Source organism: Dermacentor variabilis, unplaced genomic scaffold, assembly GCF_050947875.1.
Source record: "Dermacentor variabilis isolate Ectoservices unplaced genomic scaffold, ASM5094787v1 scaffold_14, whole genome shotgun sequence".
Lineage (NCBI taxonomy): Eukaryota > Metazoa > Arthropoda > Arachnida > Ixodida > Ixodidae > Dermacentor > Dermacentor variabilis.
In genome coordinates this window covers 9947996-9972500 of record NW_027460302.1, presented here as the reverse complement: position 1 = coordinate 9972500, position 24505 = coordinate 9947996, and the positions used below count along the sequence as shown (strand labels likewise).

General features: G+C 53.0%; 4 non-coding genes and 1 pseudogene across 4 annotated transcripts; 1 reads left to right on the top strand and 4 right to left on the bottom strand.

Moving 5' to 3' along the window:
* Positions 1-3034: 3034 nt before the first annotated feature.
* On the bottom strand, positions 3035-3187 carry LOC142567850 (5.8S ribosomal RNA). The gene has a single exon (XR_012825264.1). It is a non-coding gene; the product is annotated as a 5.8S ribosomal RNA (ribosomal RNA).
* Positions 3188-4324: 1137 nt separating this feature from the next.
* Positions 4325-6113, bottom strand: LOC142567885 (small subunit ribosomal RNA; annotated as a pseudogene).
* Positions 6114-15611: 9498 nt separating this feature from the next.
* On the bottom strand, positions 15612-15764 carry LOC142567849 (5.8S ribosomal RNA). Its single transcript, XR_012825263.1, has one exon. It is a non-coding gene; the product is annotated as a 5.8S ribosomal RNA (ribosomal RNA).
* Positions 15765-16901: 1137 nt separating this feature from the next.
* On the bottom strand, positions 16902-18714 carry LOC142567873 (small subunit ribosomal RNA). The gene has a single exon (XR_012825279.1). It is a non-coding gene; the product is annotated as a small subunit ribosomal RNA (ribosomal RNA).
* A 3415-nt stretch (positions 18715-22129) lies between these two features.
* LOC142567867 (U2 spliceosomal RNA) lies at positions 22130-22320 on the top strand. The gene has a single exon (XR_012825272.1). It is a non-coding gene; the product is annotated as a U2 spliceosomal RNA (small nuclear RNA).
* Positions 22321-24505: the final 2185 nt, after the last annotated feature.

Sequence of the window (24505 nt, the reverse complement as noted above, 5' to 3'; positions counted from 1 at the left end):
ATATTATAAGTCTGAGCAGAGAGTTCGAATAAGTGAATCAAGAAACTTTCTTGCAAGAGATTTGTCAGGTAACACTTCTTAATATTTCGACATATTAGGCATATCTTGTGCAAGGTGTAACGTAATATTTAGAACAGACATAAAATGCGCAGGATCCGTCCGCCTTGTTTACACCCCACACCTAGTCATCGTAGCACTTTATAATTAAAAAATTGCAGCAAAACCTGCTACAGCACAAAAAGCCTAGTTTCAGACTGCGTAGCCACAATGCGGCCTTCGTGAGAAATTTTTAATGTGGAAATCGAGAAGTTCCGTCAGGAAACACTAGTAAAAGAGGCATTTATTATACGAAAAGAACGAAATACTGTCGGCTGGAAATGATGCTTGACCTATAACAGTGAGAAGAAGCGTGGTTCCTCGATATCACTAGCAGGATCAGGCCGCGTGCGTGGCTTTATAAAATCATAGTCCTGGAATGTGGGTGAAATTCACAGAGATTTAACGTGGTTCTACTCCGGGCACTATTCAAAGGCTGCAAATAAAAAGAGCTATGTAATTACAGGCACTCTACATTAGCCAGGCCTGCTTCAGTAATATATATACCACGTGATATTGCTTGGGTGATATTGCTCCTTATAAAACTTAAAACATGCGCAAAATAAATGCACTCACCATTGTAAGATCCATGCTTCGGTGTATCCGAGTTCATCCCACATCGAAGACGGTGGCCACGAGCGCCGACTTTTTTTCTAATTGTTGTTTCGCCTATATTAATTCTAACACTCACAAAAATTCGTGGCCACATTGCTGCGTATTTCAAGATGTAGGCTTCTCAGTAGGAACGACGACCGCAAGCGAGCATTTTTCACGAGAGGAGTGCGCTGGCAAGAACGGACAAGACGGCAAGCACTCGGGTGGTGTTGCACTCAGTCGGCGTGCCAGCGACGCATAGAAGGAAGGAGTGAAAGGAAAGGGTGAACGAAGAATTTGGCGTAAACACCACTTTCCCCCGCTGGACCTAGCCCGACCGCGTTTTGGGGTGACAGCGACGGAGGGCGACAAGGAGGACAATAGTGACCACGCCGCTTTCCCCGTGCTTCCGAGAGCACCCAATTCGATACAGCAGCTTATGGCTGTCTGAACGCTTGACTGATAGCATTGACCAGGCTCACGTGGCTGCGTGGGGGAGAGGCAAGTCGGGGCTGAAGGACGGAAAGCTAGGCCGAAAAATATCCGCAATGCGCCGTGCCTACTAAAGGCAAAGAGAAGAGGTTGTTGACACGCAAATGCCAAAACGTGCAATTTTTTTTTCTGTCAGAGGCATTCATACAAGGAGCTTACTACACATGCACGAACAAACAAATATATTAGAATAGGAGCATGATGATTATGTCGCCGCAACATGCCATGCATGCTAAACAAACAAGCAAAAGTTTCACTAATACATATGCGCTCCATCTCGATGCAATATAAAACGCTTCCATCAGCTCTGAGGCACTGTAATTCTCGATTCTCCTCAGAATCCTGACGCACCAAAGCCGCGGAGCGTACTTGCAAAATATACAATGCGCAGGCAAATTCGCAATACCGTTGCTTCTTATGAAAAGCTCATGTTCTTATTCACGATCAATAAAGCAGCGGCTAAATTTATGCGACTTCCCCTGCTTGCTACGTGGTACACTGGCTTTTCTCTTTAGGGGACGCATTTCGGTAAAGGAGAAGTGCAATAATGGCGGTGTACCATTCATGGAGTTGACATGGGAGAACATATTTCTGGTTCCTGCGCAGTGTGCCTGTGATCAGTGCGTTAGTTTTCAAAACACGTTGTTCAATCTCAGCAAGTCGTAGAGCACTAAAAGCCGACAAGGCGAAAATTGGCTTATTACGGGCCAATGTCCTCCAAAGAAAGCCAACTAGTAACCCATATTGGCAAATCCATACGAAAGTCGGTCCAATAATTCCCGCCTTGTTGAACGGCAGTGCCAATATTCTTTACTGACTGTGTATTGTGGGCCAACATTGGATGTCTATCAGAATGGCACAGCCAATATTGTTTACTGACTGCGTAATGTGGGCCAACGTTGGATCTCTATCAGAATGGCACAGCCAATATTGGCGCCACGCTGTTAACCTTAGGCCATCATTGGGCCAGGAATCAAAATGGCACTGCCAATATTGGAACCACGCTGTCCATCTTAGGCCGTCATTGGGCCAAAAAGTGCCAATATGTTTCCAACGTTGGCCCAACCTGACGTGCCGCCTGGGACCACCGAGGCAAAGATCGCCTTAGCAGCGCGCTGCTTCAGCAGGCACCGCAGGGACGAGTAAAACCTGGCGGGGGGCATCGTCTCGTGTAGCGTCGCCCCTGCCCCAACTGGAGTGGCTCAGTCTTTAGGGGACAGAGACTGCGAAGTACTTGGACCGACGGCGGACTACGACGGAACGCGTCAGCTCGGCCAACGCTCTCGAAGGAGACATTTTCCGTTTCGCGGCAATTTCTGCGCCGTGCCGTGCGCTTCTCGCTCGCAGACGGCGCTATCGCGTCGAACCGCTTTCGAGGGCCGCCCTTCTCCTCCCCGCTCCTCGGAAGAATCTGCAGATTCCTGCGACGAAGCCCGGAAGGGGCGCCCACACAGCTGCGGTGACAAGAACGAGCGACCAGCTCTGGAGCTCGACGTACTCCGAAGGCAAACAACGCAAATTGCGATCGCTTCCGACTCTCTCGCAAACGTGCGCGCTACAAGGCAACGGACGTTGGCACCTCGCGCTTGGACCGCTCTTTCCCTGCAGGTATCCGACACCATCATGCGGCGGTCTTGCTAGGGGCGCGCACTCGTCACGCTGCAGTAGATTATAATGCCTCGTTTCCGTCTCTTCGAAGATTTGGCACAACGGCTCGCCACCGTCTCCTTCTTTGTGAGGTCGCTAGCGCGTGGCATTAGCGTTCAACGTACTGTCCATGATGCCGACGCGGTCAAAACGAGTCGACGGACGCACGTTCCTTGTGCGCCGAAGGCTCTCTTGATATGTGATCCGACCCTCAGACAGACAAAGCCAAGGGAAGACCCAAGGCCGCAATGTGCCTTCAAAGAATCAGTGCTCAGTGTGTCCTACAATTCACACCAAGTCTCGCAGCTGGCTGCGTTCTTCATCGACCCGAGAACCGAGTGATCCACCGCTTAGAGTCGTGAAAAATAGTTTGTTCAACTCAGTACAGTACAACCAGGGTTTCAGGCACGTGGCGTCTCCCTGTGTGTGGTTTCGAAGAGCGCCTTTCGGCGTGTGCTCTTTCGGCGTGCGTACTCACGCAGCTCTCCAAAACCAGTCGGCCAGTGCCAGGGAGGGGCTTTCTGCGCCGGAGCCACAACAAGTCTACTCGAGGCGGAAGACGAAGCCAGCAGGGGCTTGGCCGCAAGTGCGTTCGCATCCGGGACTACGGTCCCTCGTCTGTCCGTACTTTTCCTCTTTCGACGTGCAGCGCCTTCCCAAAGCGCACAAGTCCGCTAACCGCAGAACGCTTCCGACGTAGCAAAGCCGCGTTTCCTTCGGTACTTCGCAGCAACGCCGCCTTTCCCTCGGCGGCGGGCAAATAGCCTGCAGACGTCGTCGCATTGAACCGCGATCTCGACACCTCGCGCGTCCCGAGCAGGAGCCGACCGGCAGCCACCGGCCCTGTCAGGCTCGGTGGCATTTCCCGCGGAGGACGGGAGAGCACTTTAGGCCACGGTTCCTTCCGTACTTGGCAGCCGCACCCTCATACCGCCAGTTCCATGACTGACCGAGCGCCACACCGTTCCTTTAGTACTTGGGCAGCAACAAAGTCGGGTCGTTACTCCATACTCGCCGCAGGAAGCGACTGGCAGCCGCCAGCCTTTTCAGACTCGGCAGCGTCTGCCGCGGAGGACGGGAGAGCGCTCCCACCACGGTTCCGTGTGTACTAAGCGGCAGCAGCTTTCGACCGTCAGTTCCTTGACCGACCGCACGCTTCGCCGTTCCCCTCGTACTGGGCAAAGCAGCAGGTCGGGTCGTCTTACTCCCCTTCCGCGCAAGAGCGCCGAGGCGGACAGAAAGCCCACCCATTGTGCGTTACACCGTTTCTACCCGCGGGCGCGGCCAATCCAACCGTCCAAGGTTGCAGCCTGCGTCCACTGGGCGCAACAAATTTGGCACGGGGCGCCCCTCAAAATTCAGGCAGTCCCCGGCATGTTCGGATATAGCCGTCCCCGCGTCCAAGCGGGGCCAGCGGCGGAAAGCGTCGGGCGCAGCGAGCTGCTTCACCCACTCGGGGTTGAAACAATGGCGCTCGTCACCCTTCACAATCCCGTAATGATCCTTCCGCAGGTTCACCTACGGAAACTTTGTTACGACTTCTACTTCCTCTAAATGATCAAGTTTGGTCATCTTTCCAACAGACCGGCGCTACCGAAAGGCCGCGCCGGGCATCGGTCCAAAGACCTCACTAAATCATTCAATCGGTAGTAGCGACGGGCGGTGTGTACAAAGGGCAGGGATGTAATCAACGCGAGCTTATGACTCGCGCTTACTGGGAATTCCTCGTTCAAGGGGAACTATTGCAAGCCCCTATCCCAATCACGAAAGAAGTTCCACGGGTTACCCAGTCTTTTCAGACAGGGATAAAGACACGCTGCTTCCTTCAGTGTAGCGCGCGTGCGGCCCCGGACATCTAAGGGCATCACAGACCTGTTATTGCTCTGTTTCGTGCGGCTAGGAGCCGCTTGTCCCTCTAAGAAGGTTGTAAGGTGCTGGGAACCCCGCACCTATTAAATAGGCTAGAATCTCGTTCGTTATCGGAATTAACCAGACAAATCGCTCCACCAACTACGAACGGCCGTGCACCACCATCCACCGAATCAAGAAAGAGCTCTCAATCTGTCAATCCTCCCAGTGTCCGGGCCGGGTAAGTTTTTCCGTGTTGAGTCAAATTTAGCCGCAGGCTCCACTCCTGGTGGTGCCCTTCCGTCAATTCCTTTAAGTTGCAGCTTTGCAACCATACTTCCCCCGGAACCCAAACACTTTGGTTTCCCGGAAGCTGCCCGCCGTGTCATTTGAGTAACTCAGGCGGATCGCTGGTTGGCATCGTTTATGGTCAGAACTAGGGCGGTATCTGATCGCCTTCGAACCTCTGACTCGTTCTTGATCAAAGAAAACATTCTTGGCAAATGCTTTCACAGTAGCTTCACCTCTAGCGCTGCAATACGAATGCTCCCGTCTGTCCCTTTTAATCATTACCTCGTATTCTTAAAACCAACAGAACAGAACGAGGTCTTGTTCTATTATTCCATGTAAGTTTATTCAGGCGACTCGCCTGCGTTGAGCACTCTAATTTTTTCAAAGTAAAAGCACCGGCCTTCTCGAGGCATACAATGAAGTGCACCAAGAAAGGACCGGCATGATGTTCAGTCCGAGCCGTCGCATCGGGTAGATGCACTACTCGTCTGGAACTGAGATCCAACTACGAGCTTTTTAACCGCAGCAGCTTTAGTATACGCTATTGGAGCTGGAATTACCGCGGCTGCTCGCACCAGACTTCCCCTGCAATTGATTCTCGTTAAAGGATTTAGAGTGTACTCATTTCAATTACGGGGCCTCAAAAGAGTCCCGTATTGTTATTTTTCGTCACTACCTCCCCGTGCCGGGAGTGGGTAATTTGCGCGCCTGCTGCCTTCCTTGGATGTGGTAGCCGTTTCTCAGGCTCCCTCTCCAGAATCGAACCCCGACTCTCCGTTACCCGTAACAACCATGGTAAGCAAGTAACCTACCATCGAAAGTTGATAAGGCAGACACTTGAAAGAAACGTCGCCGGCTAGTGGCCTTGCGATCAGCACAAAGTTATCCAGAGTCACCACACAATACGGGCCGAAACCCGATCGATCTTGGTCTAATAAAAGCACCCGTCGCCCAAAGGGCTTCAGGCTCACTGCATGTATTAGCTCTAGAATTGCCACAGTTATCCAAGTAGGAAGAAACGATCTAAGGAACCATAACTGATTTAATGAGCCATTCGCGGTTTCGCCTTATTTCGGCATGTACTTAGACATGCATGGCTTAATCTTTGAGACAAGCATATGATTACTGGCAGGATCAACCAGGTAATCGTTCAACTGCGCGTCCAGCCTTTCAAGCAGGCCGGACGCCGTTTTTGCGATGCCAAGGCCACCTTCAGGCGCCCCAACACGCTTCGTTCTCGCAAAGTGTAGCACTTTGCACAGTCCGAGACGACGGCGTTCGAGCTCGCTACGGCGCCCTCCCCGCAGGGCCGGGTATCGCCACGCGGCAAGAAGCACGCAACATTCTCGATAGACTGGTTGTGTCAACTCGATCGCGGCTTGCGGTTTCTCTCGAGCCCGCAGCACTGGTGGACCGACCGACACTTGCAACGTAGCCGAGACGGCAAAGCCGCCAGGCGACGGGTCACGCCCGCGCCTTCGGCGCTTTCGTATTTGAATCGTCCGAGGACGATGGGGAACACACCTCGATATCGTAGAAAAAGCGTCGTCCGACAACCAGTCCCTAACGCATCAAGCGGATGAGGCTGCAGACGTCAGCTGTGGGATCCACAGGAGCGATACCGGGGACACGCTTGACGGGCACAAAACCCCGCCGCACATCAAACACACAGGTCGCTTTGGGGGCGACTGCTCTCTGGGACCTCCATATATGAGCAGCGATAAGTACCCAAACCTCCATGGGGCCGTACTCGTGCCACTTTCGACGAGCGTTTGCCGGAAATCGTGCCGCCTCGTAACGCCGCGAGCAAGATTGAAAGCTTACGTCGGCAGCACAATGCCGAAGTCGTGAAAGCGCAGCGCGTCCATCGAATGCGCCAACGGCAATTTCTCGCGAATGGCCAGTGCCGTTTCCTGAACGATCGCCTTTCGGTCCCCCTACGGGGCGGCCCCCGGCCGATCGATTCGAGGAAAGCTAGCCCGGCCCCTTCGCCATTTCCGAGCACGAGTTTCTTGCTAACTAACAGTTAAAAAAGAAGTAGCTTTGTGCGTTACTTTGAAGCTGATTGGCGTGGATTCAGAATGGCATTTACGAGGTTCAAAATGGCCGCCCTCTCCTACATTTTTGCTATGCTTTCTTCCGCGTCTATTACAAGAGTATATCGCCAAACTAGATTAAAATAAAGGTTGGATTATACTAATTCGAGGTCGTAGATTACGAATTTCTACTTTTTATTGACGGATTATGCTTATTTATTTGAGATTTGGTGGATTAGAATTCGACACACATGTGGTCGAAAATTAGGGCGGATTAATAAAATGAAGTTGCATTCAGTAGTCAATAACTTTTGAACTAATTATTGTAGATTAATGAAATTGTAGCTGGTTATTCTCCTAATTATTCCAAAGGAGAAGTGCAAAATCTGAGCACCACTGCTCCAAGGGTTTTAGCGCTAAAAATTTAAGAAAATGTCGTTTTTGCCCCTAGGTCTAATGGTTTGTTTACATTTGTTTTAACGTTAATAACAAGGTGAAAATTGCACCAAAGTAATGAAACCTGGTATATGCTTGACCGCGAAACCTTCACGAACAATTCAACACCAAGTTTGTTGATGACACGCGAGAAAAACCAGAGTTATGATTGAAAAATCCAAGAGCACTTACATTGCTGTCGCTCCCTTGGGTGGCCAGCCGGAGAGAGTCAGTAGATAGGGACAGTGGGAATCTCGTTAACCCATTCATGCGCGTCACTAATTAGATGACGAGGCATTTGGCTATTATTTTTTTTCAATTTTGTGGTGGCTTGTCGGCTAGGACGAAGGCCAGCCCGGATGAACGGGATCCAGTGCCTGGCAACGGGGCACCATCCAGCCGACAGATACCCCCACAAGAACTGAGTACTGTTTAGGGGCAGTACTACCCGATGCTGTTAACAGCTTCGTAGGAGGAGAGGTGGCGACGCTCGAACGCTAACTTCACCCATCATACGATGGTCGTCATACGGTGGTGCGCGCGGAAGCAACGTAGTCCCCCCTGTAAACACCGGATGGTTAATATCTTTATATCATTTCTGTTAAGGCCTAATTCTATTAAAGTTCTAAAGCTTTCTTTTGCCACACCCCCCTGAAATTTAATGTTATTGAGGAAACTATAGGAGGCTGCCCCATCACAGTGGATATCTGTTCGAGCAGAGATGGATCGTTATATTTACTGCATTTAGCATTGTGAGCGTCTGAGAGGGGGATCCTGGTACCGACAACCTGAGCGTCGAGTACAACCATCTGGTTCTCCATTTTGAGAACCAGATCAGGAATCCTAACGCCCTGGTCAGTTCTGTATCTGGGCTCGACTTTTACGGTCCAGCCGACTTCCCCCAGCCTCTTGCCTGTGTATGTTACTATATTGTCATGACTAGCTATACGTGTATTGTGTGTCCTGTGGCAGCCCTGAAGGATTTGGCCCAGGCTCTCGGATGAATTGCATCCGACCCGGCATTGTTTGTCGACCTCACGGCCCCTCTTAGTACGAGTAAGGTTTGCCAATGAGTTCGATCGGACCTTCAACAAGTCAATGAACTCTTTACCCTTTAAAAATGTGGTTCCTTCACGGATCCAGTCACATGATCCAGGAGCGTCGGCCACACCCCTCAAGGCATACCCATCTGCATTATTATAATAACTTGAGTACAAAAATTTCTTATTGTGTTTTGATGTTGTTATGTGGGTGTTCTTGTATTCGCAGAGTTGTGTGGCATGTACAACGGATGTCCTTATAAGCCTCATAGTGGAGGCGGCCCTACATGCTACCGAGGAGGAGTCTGCTAGAGCCGAATAACGTCGGAGTCGTAAACCGCGTATTAACGTTCGGAGGCATGGGATTCCCAGTCCGCCATGAGATATTGCCCGTGTAGAATAAACCAAGAGGGGCATCATGTGGCAGGGCTAGCCATCGTCGTGTAGCTGCCCGCACGGAGGAATCTATTTTTAACAGGAGTTTAGCGGTAACCGGACCTAACACCAGCCGGTGGTAGAGTCGTGGAAGTAGATACTGTCTTAGAATAACTAATCTTTGTTGAGGCTTCAGGGCAGCTTTTGAGATGCGTTGCAGCATGTCCAGAACTTCCTTATGCACGGGTGGGAACTCCGACGGGTGGCCTTAAAAGACACTCCTAGGTATTTCCATGTTGAGGTGGTGGTGGATGCAGCTATGTTTTCGGTTCCAATGTGGAATGTTTGATTAGTTAGGATTTTGGTTTTCTTGTCCCGGGCAGACGGCTGTAGGCTGAGGGAGAAGCTTTTCTTCACATTAATGGTGAGTCCTTTACTTGAGAGGAAGTTCTGTAGCATATCCAGGCGTAATTGGAGGCCTTGGGGTGTGGAGGTCATGATGATGAGGTCATCGGCAAATGCCATGCAGTCCAATGATAGCTCGTCACTTTGGAATGCGGTTCCAGAAGTGGCCGTCTGCAGCCACTCGTCGATGACCATATTGAAAAGAAGTGGTGAGAGTGGGTTGCCTTGGCGAACACCACTTGAGGGATGAACCAATCGGCTATGGTTTTCGTACGAGAGAACAATCGTCGCCGTTGTGTAAAAGTCTTTGATGTAACTAATCAATTCTGCACAGAAACCTTTTAGTTCTAGGCCATGTATGATGGCATTGAATGAAACGGAATCGAAGGCCTTGGCGACATCTATGGAGGCCATGTATAGAGGCCGCTGTCTTCGCAAGGCCTCGTCTATTGCGGTTGATAGTAGGAGGATGTTTTCAGCACAGCCGTCGACCGGGAAGAAAGCACGCTGACGGTAGTCAAATTTCACCTTGCGAACTATACGGTTTGCATATATTTTGTGTAACGATCTGAGTAGAATTGGTGAAATGGTTATTGGCCGAAAGTCGCCCGGTAGGCAGGCTTCGGCTTTCTTTGGTAAGAAAATTGTCCGTGCCCCTTGTAGGCATACAGGAAGCCGCTTAAGGCACATCAGCAGATTCAGCAGTACACGCAGTACCGTAGATGGTACTTGTCGTAGTCTTTTAGCGGATAGGCCATCGGGACCAGAAGCGGTATTCAGAGGAGGCATGGCAGCCTTTATGTCTTGTGCGGTTATTAAAGCTAGTGGATTGATTTCTATGGCACTATGTTGAGGGACATCTGGCTCGACATCGGTGGGAGTTGGTCTCTCCATCGTGTTCTGCCAGCTGTCAAGAAACAGATCAATATTTTCTACTTTTTGTTCTGGTATTCCATCCAAGGTTTCCCGGGCGCAGCGGCTTTGTTGCTTTTTAAACCTATGTTGTGTTTGAGCCTAAATGTGACGTCTCTGTTTCCTATGGCTACGGAAACCTGGATCCAGGGTTTTTCTATGTGTTAGTTGTCTATCCGGTCTATTGTCGAAGAACGTGTCGCGTATGTAGTTAATGTCTGTGTCTATGTTTGAACCATCAAGAAAACGTTTAGTGATTTCCCACAGCCAGGGTGCTTGGAAGGAGCGTGGCGGTTGTCTCTGCGTGAGGGCTCTTAGCTCCTCCAGAGTTTCAGAATACCAGTCCGCGTTATGCTCTAGTGAGGAAACCGTTTCTAGACCAATATTTTCACTATGACGTTTCCTGTTTGATGGATCGTCTTCGATTGAGTTCAAGCCCCCCACATTTGTATCTAGTTGTTCTAGGAGTTGTAGAACTAATGTTCTATATGCCGGTTTTCTTCTATGCGATTTGATCGAGTCAAATGTTCGGTCTTTAAAATGTTGGTGTAAAACTTCGTTTATGTTGCGGACGTTCTGTTTAGTCAACTGAGCCTCAAGGTGGGCCATGAGGGAGTCTTCCTCTTTTGACCACCTGGCTTTGATCCTAGTTGTATCTATTTCCGCATTGAATTCCTCAAAATGCTTTCGGCGTCTATGCAAGCCCAGGCCTGTCTTTGAAGAGAAGGACCGTGCACACTCGGGACATGTGAACCCCTCACCGCCTTGAACAACACGCGATTCGCTCGCTACCACGTCAGCCGGGGCGGGTGTTGCCACAGCCCGAGGGCAGCCAGTACTGTTGTTGACAGAACCGGCCACGGCGGCAACACTTGCGATTCCCTGGCCCCCCCCCGTCAGTCGGGACGACTGGGATGGCACCCCAAAACTCCATCTCCCCCGCCTGAGCGGAGTTTGCGATCTGAGTGTCGCCCTCCACATCTGAGGAGTCAGAGAACCTGACCCTCGGTCTAGCCCCCGTCGATCTCTGACCTGGCCGCAGATGGCTCTGCTGCCGGTCCTTCAGCTTGGCGCCCATACCACACGAGACTGACGGCAGGAGGCCACTGGATGGGTCGGGCCCAACCCCCAGTGAAGCCTCCCCTGCTCGTAGGACGGATGCCAGCCGGCCAGTTCTCTTCGCGATTTCACCCCGCTTGACCCTATTTGCCGACCTCCTTCGCACTTTCCTTCCGCCGCGGGTATTAAGAGCGCCCCCGGGCGATGCGATAGGTTGGTCAGAATCGTACGAATCATTCACAGGACTACTTTCGTTAGATGAACAGGGGGGATCAGTGATACGGAAGGTGGGATCCTTGTCCGAATCGTCTATGTGACTCAACTCCTCTGAGGAAGTGAGCCTTTCAACAACCTTTGGTGCCGTAGCCCGTTTTTCCCTTCCTTGGATGCTAGTCGAGCATTCAGATCCACACTCTACTAAGGCTGTCTCTTGGGATGCAGCCCGAGTATTTCCACCAGAGTGTTGAGCTCTGTGTGTTTCCCCAGTTTCCTGTGCCCTCTCTTTCAGCTGGCGTTTTTCTTGAAAGGGCACTGATTCTGAGTCCGTGTTTTGAGATGTTGAGTCCGTGTTCATGTTTGCATGTGGGGCTGGATGTTTGGAAGAGTAATAGCTACTCCAGCCCTTTACCCGCGCTTTCTTGAATATTTTCACGTTGACATTCAGAGCTCTGGGCAGAAATCACATTGCGTCAGCACCGTCAACGGCCCTCGCAATGCTTTGTTTTAATTAGACAGTCGGTTTCCCCCGGTAGGTGCCAGTTCTGAGTTGGCTGTTTTCTGCCGGCCAAAGCAAGAACCTCAGCCGCGAAGCCCACGGAAAATGCACAGCTGTGGCTTTCCACAGGAAGGTCCCGACGCTGGCCCGGGCTCGGCCGCACCGCTTTTTACGGCGGCGCGCCTCGCCCAGTCCCGGTGCAGTGCCGTTCCTGCTTCTGGACCCCAGCCCGACCGGCTCAGCCCTCAGAGCCAATCCTTTTCCCAAGGTTACGGATCCGTTTTGCCTACTTCCCTTACCTACATTGGTCTATCGACTAGAGGCTGTTCACCTTGGAGACCTGCTGCGGATGTGGGCACGGTCCGGCACGAAAATCACACTCCCTCACTCGGATTTTCAAGGGCCGACAGGAGCGCACCGGACAGCGCAAGAGCCGCACTGCTCTACGGAGCCTCCGTCCCTATCTCGGGGTGAACCCATTCCAGGGACTCGATCTCCTTACAGAGAAAAGAAAACTCTTCCCGGTGCTCCCATCGGCGTCTCCGAGCTGGTTTGCGTTGCCGCACTGGGTCCCGAAGGACCGATCTCCGTAGCCGGGTTCAGGACTGTTAACCCGATTCCCTTTTGGTTGCAGCGGGGCGTCTCCGATTTACAGACTGAGCTGCACAAACGCGCCCGCTTCTGAAAGGATTTCTCCTTTCCCTAAGGACCGACTGACCCATGTTCAACTGCTGTTCACGTGGAACCCTTCTCCACTTCAGTCCTCAAGGTTCTCACTTGAGTATTTGCTACTACCACCAAGATCTGCACCAGCGGCGGCTCCAGGCGGGCTCACGCCCGACACCTTCAACGCCCACCGCTGCGGCCCTCCTACTCGTCGCGGCTTAGCACCCCCACATTTCGTGCTTTTCTGCCGGCGACGGCCGGGGATAGGCGCGACGCTAGAGCGCCATCCATTTTCGGGGCTAGTTGCTTCGGCAGGTGAGTTGTTACACACTCCTTAGCGGATTGCATCTTCCATGGCCACCGTCCTGCTGTGTTAAGCAACCAACACCCTTCATGGGTTCTCATGAGCGTCCCGACTCGGGCGCCTTACCCCGGCGTTTGGTTCGTCCCACAGCGCCAGTTCTGCTTACCAAAAGTGGTCCACTTGGCACTCCCATCGCAGCGGGAGGCCTCAACCCAGAAGGCCTCCCGTACACCCATTGTAAGTTTCAGAATAGGTTGAGGACGTTTCGACCCCAATGCCTCTAATCATTCGCTTTACCAGGTGTGACTGCTCTCCCATCGAGCGCCAGCTATCCTGAGGGAAACTTCGGAGGGAACCAGCTACTAGATGGTTTGATTGGTCTTTCGCCCCTATACCTAGGTCGGACGATCGATTTGCACGTCAGAATCGCTTCGGACCTCGACCAGAGTTTCCTCTGGCCTCGTCCTGCCCGGGCATAGTTCACCATCTTTGGCGTGCCAACGTGTGCGCTCTCGCTCCATCCCGGCGACGAGTGAGCGCCTGGGACGGGCCGTTGCCGCTCCCTTTTTCGGACCTCTGTGCGGTCCGGGATCGCAACGCAGCCCGCAAGGGGCCTTCACGTTTCATTGCGTCATTGGGTTTCGAGAGATCCATTGACTCGCGCACATGTTAGACTCCTTGGTCCGTGTTTCAAGACGGGTCGGGTGGGTTAACGACCTACTCGCCGCAAACCACGATAGCGCCTCCGCGGGAGAATCGCCCCGCTCGCAGCGGCTTCTCGCCGGCCAACCCGCCGCCACGGGACCAACCCAGACGACAGGAGATGACAAGCTTGCCCAGCGGGTTCTCCGCTCCGTTTCCGGAGGGCGTCATCGTTCGGGCCTCCCGAGAGCCGGGAGAAGCCCATGGGGCCTGGACGGGGTGACGAACTTCTCGTGCACGGCGAGGTATAACTCCCGCGAGCCGTCCCCGAAGGGACGGGCAGGTCACCTCCATGGCCGGACTCAAAGACGTACTTTTCCCATTGACCCGCGTCCGTCGCGGCGTTCTACCGGCGGTGGGAAGTGCGCACCCTGGAGACCGCGTCTGCGTGCCAGCAGCCGGAACAGCCCCCCGAAGGGGGCCGTTTACCCGACGCCGCCGGCTCCGCGGTCTCCTGGAGACTGAATCCCACCGCTTTCGAGCTTCGAGGGCCCACCCGTTTTACTCTAAGCGGTTTCACGTACTCTTGAACTCTCTCTTCAAAGTTCTTTTCAACTTTCCCTCACGGTACTTGTGAACTATCGGTCTCTCGGTCGTATTTAGCCTTAGATGGAGTTTACCACCCACTTAGGGCTGAACTCTCAAGCAACCCGACTCACGGGAGGCTTCATCCCGGGCGCGCAACTGCGTAGGCGGGCCTGGCACCAACTCTGGGACAAGCCCCTGTCAGGGGGACTTGCACCGTCGCAAACACTCGAGAACGTCGCCTCCCATACACCACATTTCCCGACCGCCTGCAAGGACGGGGGATTCGGTGCTGGGCTCGGTCCCGTTTCGCTCGCAGCTACTCGGGGAATCCCTGTTGGTTTCTTTTCCTCCGCTTAGTGATATGCTTAAATTCAGCGGGTTGTCTCGCCTGATCTGAGGTCGACAACGCATACATCGCTTTCGCCTATTCCGGCACGACCGAGTATGACGCCCTGCCGCGTCCTTGCGGATGAGGCTGGCAGGCGGCACAACGCCTGCGCGCGTGCGTCATACGAGCGGTATGCCGAAAACGACTCGACACGTTCGAAAACCCAGCGCCAACCGACTACGACGCCCTACCACGTCCATCGCCCAACACGGAGCTACTTATAGACGAGGCTGGCAGGCGGTGAACCGCCTGCACGCGTGCGGCGCACGAGCAGTTGCGTGGTAAGCGACCGTGTCTGAAGCCCAAACACCACCGAGGCAAAGATCGCCTTAGCAGCGCGCCGCTTCAGCAGGCACCGCAGGGAGGACTAAAACCTGGCGGGAGGCATCGTCTCGTGTAGCGTCGCCCCTGCCCCAACTGGAGTGGCCCAGTCTTTAGGGGACAGACACTGCGAAGCACTTGGACCGACGGCGGACTACGACGGAACGCGTGAGCTCGGCCAACGCTCTCGAAGGAGACATTTTCCGTTTCGCGGCAATTTCTGCGCCGTGCCGTGCTCTTCTCGCTCGCAGACGGCGCTATCGCGTCGAACCGCTTTCGGGGGCACGCCCTTCTCCTCCCCGCTCCTCGCAAGAATCTGCAGATTCCTGCGACGAAGCCCGGAAGGGGTGCCCACACAGCTGCGGTGACAAGAACGAGCGACCAGCTCTGGAGCTCGACGTACTCCGAAGGCAAACAACGCAAATTGCGATCGCTTCCGACTGTCTCGCAAACGTGCGCGCTACATGGCAACGGACGTTGGCACCTCGCGCTTGGACCGCTCTTTCCCTGCAGGTATCCGACACCATCCTGCGGCGGTCTTGCTAGAGGCGCGCACACGTCACGCTGCAGTAGATTATAATGCCTCGTTTCCGTCTCTTCGAAGATTTGGCACAACGGCTCGCCACCGTCTCCTTCTTTGTGAGGTCGCTGGCGCGTGGCATTAGCGCTCAACGTACTGTCCATGATGCCGACGCGGTCAAACCGAGTCGACGGACGCACGTTCCCTGTGCGCCGAAGGCTCTCTTGATATGTGATCCGACCCTAAGACAGACGAAGCCAAGGGAAGACCCAAGGCCGCAATGTGCGTTCAAAGAATCAGTGCTCAGTGTGTCCTGCAATTCACACCAAGTCTCGCAGCTGGCTGTGTTCTTCATCGACCCGAGAACCGAGTGATCCACCGCTTAGAGTCGTGAAGAATAGTTTGTTCAATTCAGTACAGTACAACCAGGGTTTCAGGCACGTGGCGTCTCCCTGTGTGTGGTTTCGAAGAGCGCCTTTCGGCGTGTGCTCTTTCGGCGTGTGTACTCGCGCAGCTCTCCAAAACCACTCGGCCAGTGCCAGGGAGGGGCTTTCTGCGCCGGAGCCACAACAAGTCTACTTGAGGCGGAAGACGAAGCCAGCAAGGGCTTGGCCGCAAGTGCGTTCGAATCCGGGATTACGGTCCCTCGTCTGTCGGTACTTTTCCTCTTTCGACGTGCGGCGTGTTCCCAAAGCGCACAAGTCCGCTAACCGCAGAACGCTTCCGACGTAGCAAAGCCGCGTTTCCTTCGGTACTTCGCAGCAACGCCGCCTGTCCCTCGGCGGCGGGCAAATAGCCTGCAGACGTCGTCGCATTGATCCGCGATCTCGACACCTCGCGCGTCACGAGCAGGAGCCGACCGGCAGCCGCCGGCCCTGTCGGGCTCGGTGGCATTTCCCGCGGAGGACGGGAGACTGCTTTAGGCCACGGTTCCTTCCGTACTTGGCAGCCGCACCCTCATACCGCCAGTTCCATGACCGACCGAGCGCCACACCGTTCCTTTAGTACTTTGGCAGCAAGAAAGTCGGGTCGTTACTCCATACTCGCCGCAGGAAGCGACCGGCAGCCGCCAGCCTTTTCAGACTCGGCAACGTTTGCCGCGAAGGACGGGAGAGCGCTCGCACCACGGTTCCGTGTGTACTAAACGGCAGCAGCTCTCGACCGTCAGTTCCTTGACCGACCGCACGCTTCGCCGTTCCCCTCGTACTGGGCAAAGCAGCAGGTCGGGTCATCTTACTCCCCTTCCGCGCAAGAGCGCCGAGGCGCACAGAAAGCCCACCCATTGTGCGTTACGCCGTTTCTACCCGCGGGCGCGGCCAAGCCAACCGTGCAAGGTTGCAGCCTGCGTCCACTGGGCGCAACAAATTTGGCACGGAGCGCCCCTCAAAATTCAGGCAGTCCCCGGCATGTTCGGGTATAGCCGTCCCCGCGTCCAAGCGGGGCCAGCGGCGGAAAGCGTCGGGCGCAGCGAGCTGCATCACCCACTCGGGGTTGAAACAATGGCGCTCGTCACCCTTCACAATCCGGTGATGATCCTTCCGCAGGTTCACCTACGGAAACCTTGTTACGACTTTTACTTCCTCTAAATGATCAAGTTTGGTCATCTTTCCAACAGACCGGCGCAACCGAAAGGCCGCGGCGGACGTCGGTCCGAAGACCTCACTAAATCATTCAATCGGTAGTAGCGACGGGCGGTGTGTAAAAAGGGCAGGGACGTAATCAACGCGAGCTTATGACTCGCGCTTACTGGGAATTCCTCTTTCAAGGGGAACAATTGCAAGCCCCTATCCTAATCACGAAAGAAGTTCCACGGGTTACCCAGTCTTTTCAGACAGGGATAAAGACACGCTGCTTCCTTCAGTGTAGCGCGCGTGCGGCCCCGGACATCTAAGGTCATCACAGACCTGTTATTGCTCTGTTTCGTGCGGCTAGGAGCCGCTTGTCCCTCTAAGAAGGTTGTAAGGTGCTGGGAACCCCGCACCTATTTAATAGGCTAGAGTCTCGTTCGTTATCGGAATTAGCCAGACAAATCGCTCCACCAAATAAGAACGGCCATGCACCACCATCCACCGAATCAAGAAAGAGCTCTCAATCTGTCAATCCTCCCAGTGTCCGGGCCGGGTAAGTTTTCCTGTGTTGAGTCAAATTAAGCCGCAGGCTCCACTCCTGGTGGTGCCCTTCCGTCAATTCCTTTAAGTTGCAGCTTTGCAACCATTCTTCACCCGGAACCCAAACACTTTGGTTTCCCGGAAGCTGCCCGCCTAGTCATTTGAGTAACTCAGGCGGATCGCTGGTTGGCATCTTTTATGGTCAGAACTAGGGCGGTATCTGATCGCCTTCGAACCTCTGACTTTCGTTCTTGATCAAAGAAAATATTCTTGGCGAATGCTTTCGCAGTAGTTCGTCTTGCGACGGTCCAAGAATTTCACCTCTAGTGCCGCAATACGAATGCCCCCGTCTGTCCCTAATAATCATTACCTCGTATTCCAAAAACCAACAGAACAGAAACGAGGTCTTGTTCTATTATTCCATGCAAGTTTATTCAGGCGACTCGCCTGCGTTGAGCACTCTAATTTTTTCAAAGTAAAAGCACCAGCCTTCTCGAGGCACACAATGAAGTGCACCAAGAAAGGACCGGCATGATGTTCAGTCCGAGATCGCATCGGGTAGATGCACTACTCGTCTGGAACTGAGATCCAACTACGAGCTTTTTAACCGCAGCAGCTTTAGTATACGCTATTGGAGCTGGAATTACCGCGGCTGCTGGCACCAGACTTGCCCTCCAATTGATCCTCGTTAAAGGATTTAGAGTGTACTCATTTCAATTACGGGGCCTCAAAAGAGTCCCGTATTGTTATTTTTCGTCACTACCTCCCCGTGCCGGGAGTGGGTAATTTGCGCGCCTGCTGCCTTCCTTGGATGTGGTAGCCGTTTCTCAGGCTCCCTCTCCAGAATCGAACCCCGATTCTCCGTTACCCGTAACAACCATGGTAAGCAAGTAACCTACCATCGAAAGTTGATAAGGCAGACACTTGAAAGAAACGTCGCCGGCTCGTGGCCATGCGATCAGCACAAAGTTATCCAGAGTCACCACACAATACGGGCCGAAACCCGATCGATCTTGGTCTAATAAAAGCACCCGTCGCCCAAAGGGCTTCAGGCTCACTGCATGTATTAGCTCTAGAATTGCTACAGTTATCCAAGTAGGAAGAAACGATCTAAGGAACCATAACTGATTTATTGAGCCATTCACGGTTCCGCCTTATTTCGGTATGTACTTAGACATGCATGGCTTAATCTTTGAGACAAGCATATGATTACTGGCAGGATCAACCAGGTAATCGTTCAACTGCGCGTCCAGCCTTTCAAGCAGGCCGGACGCCGTTTTTGCGATGCCGAGGCCACCTTCAGGCGCCCCAACACGCTTCGTTCTCGCAAAGTGTAGCACTTTGCTCAGTCCGAGACGACGGCGTTCGAGCTCGCTACGGCGCCCTCCCCGCAGGGCCGGGTATCGCCACGCGGCAAGAAGCACGCAACATTCTCGATAGACTGGTTATGTCAACTCGATCGCGGCTTGCGGTTTCTCTCGAGCCCGCAGCACTGGTGGACCGACCGACACTTGCAACGTAGCCGAGACGGCAACGCCGCCAGGCGACGGGTCACGCCCGCGCATTCAGCGCTTTCGTATTTGACTCGTCCAAGGACGATGGGGAACACACCTCGATATCTTGGAAAAAGCGTCGTCCGACAACCAGTCCCTAACGCATCAAGCGGATGAGGCTGCAGACGTCAGCTGTGGGATCCACGGGAGCGATACCGGGGACACGCTTGACGGGCACGAAGCCCGCCGCACATCAAACACCCAGGTCGCTTTGGGGACGACTGCTCTCTGGGACCCCCATATAATAGCAGCGATAAGTACCCAAACCTCCATGGGGCCGTACTCATGGGTATTTCGACGAGCGTTAGGCGGAAATCGTGCCGCCTCGTAACGCCGCGAGCAAGATTGAAAGCTTACGTCGGCAGCACAATGACGAAGTCCTGAAAGCGCAGCGCGTCCATCGAATGTGCGAACGGCAATTTCTCGCGAATGGCCAGTGCCGTTTCCTGAACGATCGCCTTTCGGTCCCCCTACGGGGCGGCCCCCGGCCGGTCGATTCGAGGAAAGCTAGCCCGGCCCCTTCGCCATTTCCGAGCACGAGTGCGACCAGCGTGGGCGGCGTGCTCGACGCCCCGGCTGACATCGTTTCGGACTGTGTCTCTTCGAGCGCTCGCGCCAACGTCGCGGGGCCGACGACGACGCCCGCCCGGTTTTCTCCCGGTTCCCGGCGTGCTATAGTGCAGCCCTCTGCATGGTGACGCCGACTCAGTAGTGGCCGTGAGGCGGCTTGTACGCCAAAGTTGCGTAAAAGGCGTCGAGCTCCCGCCGGCCCGGCTCGCGTGGTTTCGGACTTCTGTCGCTTCGAGCGCTCGCGTAGCCGAGCCTGGGCACGATTCTCGACTCCGCAACAGTGCGCGGAAACAACTACGAAGACGCGCAAGCCGAAAATCGCACTGCGGTACAATGTCGGCCGGGACCGTATGGCCCCTTATAATGGCAGCGATAAGTGGCCAGACCTCCATGGGGCCGTACTCGTGCGACGAGGCGGCGTACTGCGCCGAGCCGAGCGCCAATATTTCGCTTTGGCGCGGCTGATACGAGCTCTCGCGATCACCGCGGTACCGCCGCTCACCGATTCAGGGCACGCTAGCGCGGTCACCTTCGCGATTTCCGAGCACGAGTGCGACCAGCGCGGGCGGCGTGCTCGACGCCACGGCTGACGTCGTTTCGGACTTCGTCTCTTCGAGCGCTCGAAGCCATGTCGGGGCCGACGCCGACGTCTGCGTGGTGTTTCCACAATTCCCGGCGCGACACAATGCAGCTGCGAGTAGGATGCCAGTGATTCCGTCGTGGCCGTGCGGCGGTGTACACGCAGAAGTTTCGTGAAGGGTATCGAGCTCCCGCCGCCCCGGCTGACGTCGTTTCGGACTTCGTCTCTTCGAGCGATCGCAGCGATGTCGAGGCGATCGCCGACGTCTGCACGGTTTCCGGTGTGCTACAATGCAGCAGTCTGCCGCGCGACACCTCTTGGCTGCCGAAGCAAGCACGGCGATTTCCTGAAGCGAGCGCATTCCGCCCAGGCAGCAGCGGGCTTTGCACTTTCGGGAGTGCTCTTGCTGTAAAATTTGAACGGGTGCAGCTGCACGAAGCGAGTGTATTTATTTTCTCTCTCTCTCTCTCTCTGCCTTTGAGGCGACTGTAATGTTAATTTAAATGCAATTGGAGGCGGGAGCAACCTGATGAGAGTTGGTTGACTTCGGCACGGCTTGCAGTTTAGAAATTGCTTTCAAGCTTTGAGGACATACACCTTAGCGCCATCTGCTTTCCCCGTCTCTTTGGCACTTGATAGTGTGTGCTGCATGCTCTGCATTCTAAAGAAACACGCCTGTTTGTCTCCCTCTCTCACGTTCTTCTTCTTTTTTTAGCTGCTCTTGTAGAAGCTGCTATGCTCTTTACTAGCTGTAAAATAGAATGCTACCACAAGCCAACAACCTTTGCATGTTTTTTTTTCTCTCTTCCCAAGACGTTTCTGCCATTACTCACTGGCTCTCGTTCGCTCGCGCCATCTACCTTTGTTTCCGTATGGCGAAGTCCGTAGGTTTTCCTAGTTCCGTACACAGATGGCGCCAATGCGTTTCGCGCCAGTTTCGAACGACCTGGCTGTACTCACGCTTCTCACTTAAATGTTTCAAATGGGGATTGCAAAAGGGGTGGTCCTTTCTTCTTGTGCAATGCTGAGCTTTCCAGCTGCGTTTAAGCTATGCTAACATGTGTGCGTGTATATATATATATATATATATATATATATATATATATATATATATATATATATATATATATATATATAGTGGTAAAGATTATGAGGCAGCCCTTTCTTTTTATATACAATACCTGTGCTTCACATGGCGATTTTTCTCCCCCCTCTGTTTCCGTTTGGAAGGAGTGCGCAGTCTCTTCTATATTTATTTTTTTTTAATTCACTTCTATGTTCTCGTCTTCGTACATGGGGCATGCTACCTAATTCTACCGGTCGATTCTACACGTTACGATCCGTCCCGGCCTGTGCCGTATCAAAATTTTCAGTGGGCCTTGCGGTAAATAAAAAGAAATGAAGGAAATGCGCGTGTTATATTACACTTGCGCACGGGCTTGAAAGGAAGGCCTCAAAGAAAGTCACCTCGAGCGGCCGCATTCAGACGGAAGTAAGCATTCCCCTTGCGCGTGTTTACCGCTCGCCTGCTCCGTTTTCTACGAGGTTGCCGTCGTTGGTTTGGCCTTACAAACAAGCTTGCACTCGGGTCTCGTTTCTACGCGACAGCGTTTCGTTAACAGCGAAAGACTGACGCGTCGCGAGTTGATTCGTCAGATAGAGAGCATAGAGTCTCTAGACAGGCTGAATTTTATAAAATTGCCCACGCTGTTGCTGAGGTTACCAATGTCGGCAGGGCGCCCACAAGGCAGCAGTACAATGGAGTGAAGTGGAGGACATCGCTTCTCCGCCTTTTGGCTAAGATCAAAGTGTAGATCAAATGTTTACACCTCTACAGTTTTAGCCTTTTATTACTAACACCACTAGCTACTCTTTTTTAGTCATTTGTTTGCCTGTTTTAGATTATGCACCTTTTATCCGTTTTTTTCCTTGGTTTTGTAACTCATATTTTTGATGTATTGTAACTAGCATAATAAAAAAATTCCTTTCTTATCAGCTTAATATCTGATACGGGTTGTATATGGACCCACGATATTAAACCTATGTTTGGAAGTTGACGGAGTGCTTGAATACTGCTTCACCTCTGCCGCAGGTCGGCCCGGTATCGCACTACCTCCGGGATCGGCCCCCGCTCACTTAGGTGAGACTTCATTCAATCAAAATGAAGAACACAAGCTCGAAGCGAGCACTGACTTCCCACGCACCATTCCTATACCATACGCAACGATGGCGGTTCGCGGACCACGAGAGTAATTAAACGGCCACTCCACCTGTGTGTAGCGTCGAACTTCTTGCCGCGCAAATGGGACAGCCGCACCAGCAAATTTCTAATTACGGCCTTCGAGAAAAATAAATGACAGCAAAAGAAAGAACCAGGAGGGAGAATGGGAAAATATATGTCTAAGAAATAGAATTGTTATTTATCCTATGTTTCTGTCTGCTGTAATGAGCCACTATAGGACGGGGAGGGGGGAGGGGGGGTGTATGATTAGCCCTGGGTTTGGCAACCAATTTGAATCCCGCTCAAAACCAACACTGGATTTTAGAGTTCACTATTGCTTGGATCCGTAAACCACAGCCCAAACGCAAGCTCGCCCTGCCAAAATCCGCTGCCCTAGTGGAAGAAAGATTCCCTATGACAGAAAAATAGAGTGCCCGATTTCTGGCAACTACTGTGCAGCCTTTGTGTGAACATTTTCGCAGCAGTGGGAGCGAACGCCTCGAAAACAAACTTGTGGTGTGGCCAAGTCTTGCGAAATATATTCAAGGGTTCAAAGGTGCTGCAGCTTTCCAACCTGTATGTTATGAAGACCTGTTGCTGCCTTTTCATCATCCTCCTCCTGGCTACGCCCACTGCAGGGCAAAGGCCTCTCCCATAATTATCCAAGTACCCCGGTCACATGCTAATTGTCGCCAGGTAGTCCCTGCACATTTCCTAATCTAACCTGCCCTCCCAACTTTCTGCCACCCCCTGCTACGCTTCCCTTCTCTTGGAATTGAGTCCGTAACCCTTAACGACCATCTTCCCCCCACATTGCATGCCCATTTCATTTTTTCATGGTTTAAACTAAGGTGTCATTAACTCGCGATTGTTCGCTCGCCCCTCAATCTGCTCTATTCCTATCTCTCGTGACGCTACACCCATCGTCCTTCTTGCCAAAGCTCGCTGCGTCGCCCTCAGTTACCCTTCGGTAACCCTTAAAGCTTTCCGTTGGGGCACTCGTGGCATCTTTCTCGTTTAAATAAGGCTACTTTTTTTTCAGTTTTGGGGGGGAAACTCTATGTGCTAGGCGCGATTGTGTCCCCGGCGCCGCTCTCTACAAGATGGCGGCGCCCAGGCTTTTTGCCTGTTGGTTCGGCTTAACGCAGAACACTCCCGCAGGGCAGTGAAGTCGCGTTGAAGGGGCAAAGAGTAGCGCAGTGAAGCGCATGGGGGCGAAAAACGCAAATTTTAGCCAAAAATACAATCACGTCGCCAAATACGAACTTCCATTATTGGAAATTCGAGTTCAGTTTGTGCATTGCGTTCGCCTAGAGAACACAAATGCCAGTGCCACAGCAGCCAAGTCAAAGCTTAGGATCGCGTATCATTTTTTTTTTGCCTTTTACTCCTGGCCTGCGTGGCATGCATACGAAAGTTATGATATTGCGAAAACACGAAATAATGCAGTGCGGCTGTATCAGATCTATTTTGTGCGCTTTGTTCTTTGTGGACTACAGCGGTGTGCGTTATGAGAAAGTTTCAGTGCCCTTCTATTGTGACCTGCGAAGCTACATTTAAAACCACATTGGTTTGTGCGGTTATTGCTACAAACTGCGTGTGGGTGTGTTTCTTTTTTTTTCGCTACCAGCGATGGGTTATCGCAACCGCGATCGGTTCTGCTGCTACGCTAGACGCGTTCTTGCCAACGGTTGGCTCTATACGCGACCCGTGACGCGTGGTCGGCACATTCAAGCAGTCAATTGCAAACTGTTCCAAGAAGGATGCACTCCACTTGACCCCGGGTGCGCTAGTTCGACGATTGTACGTTTTGACCCTCGAGGAAGCGCCGCAATCCCACCTTTTCTATAATACGATAAGATTCAGAGCGACCGCGACCACTGGTCTTTGTCAATGCCTCGGGCACAGTTCTTTTTTTTTTTAAACTCAGATACTCAGGCGCGCCCGTGTTCACGCGCACCTGCTCTCTCCGATAAGCAGGGAAGCTCGGTTGGGGTGGTGTCGGCCCTTGCGCATGCGCTGCTGAGCTCGTCGCTTCGGCGGCCAGTCGACGCTGGCGCGGTACTGGTAATCAACTTCGACGTGCATGGTGAAACGTC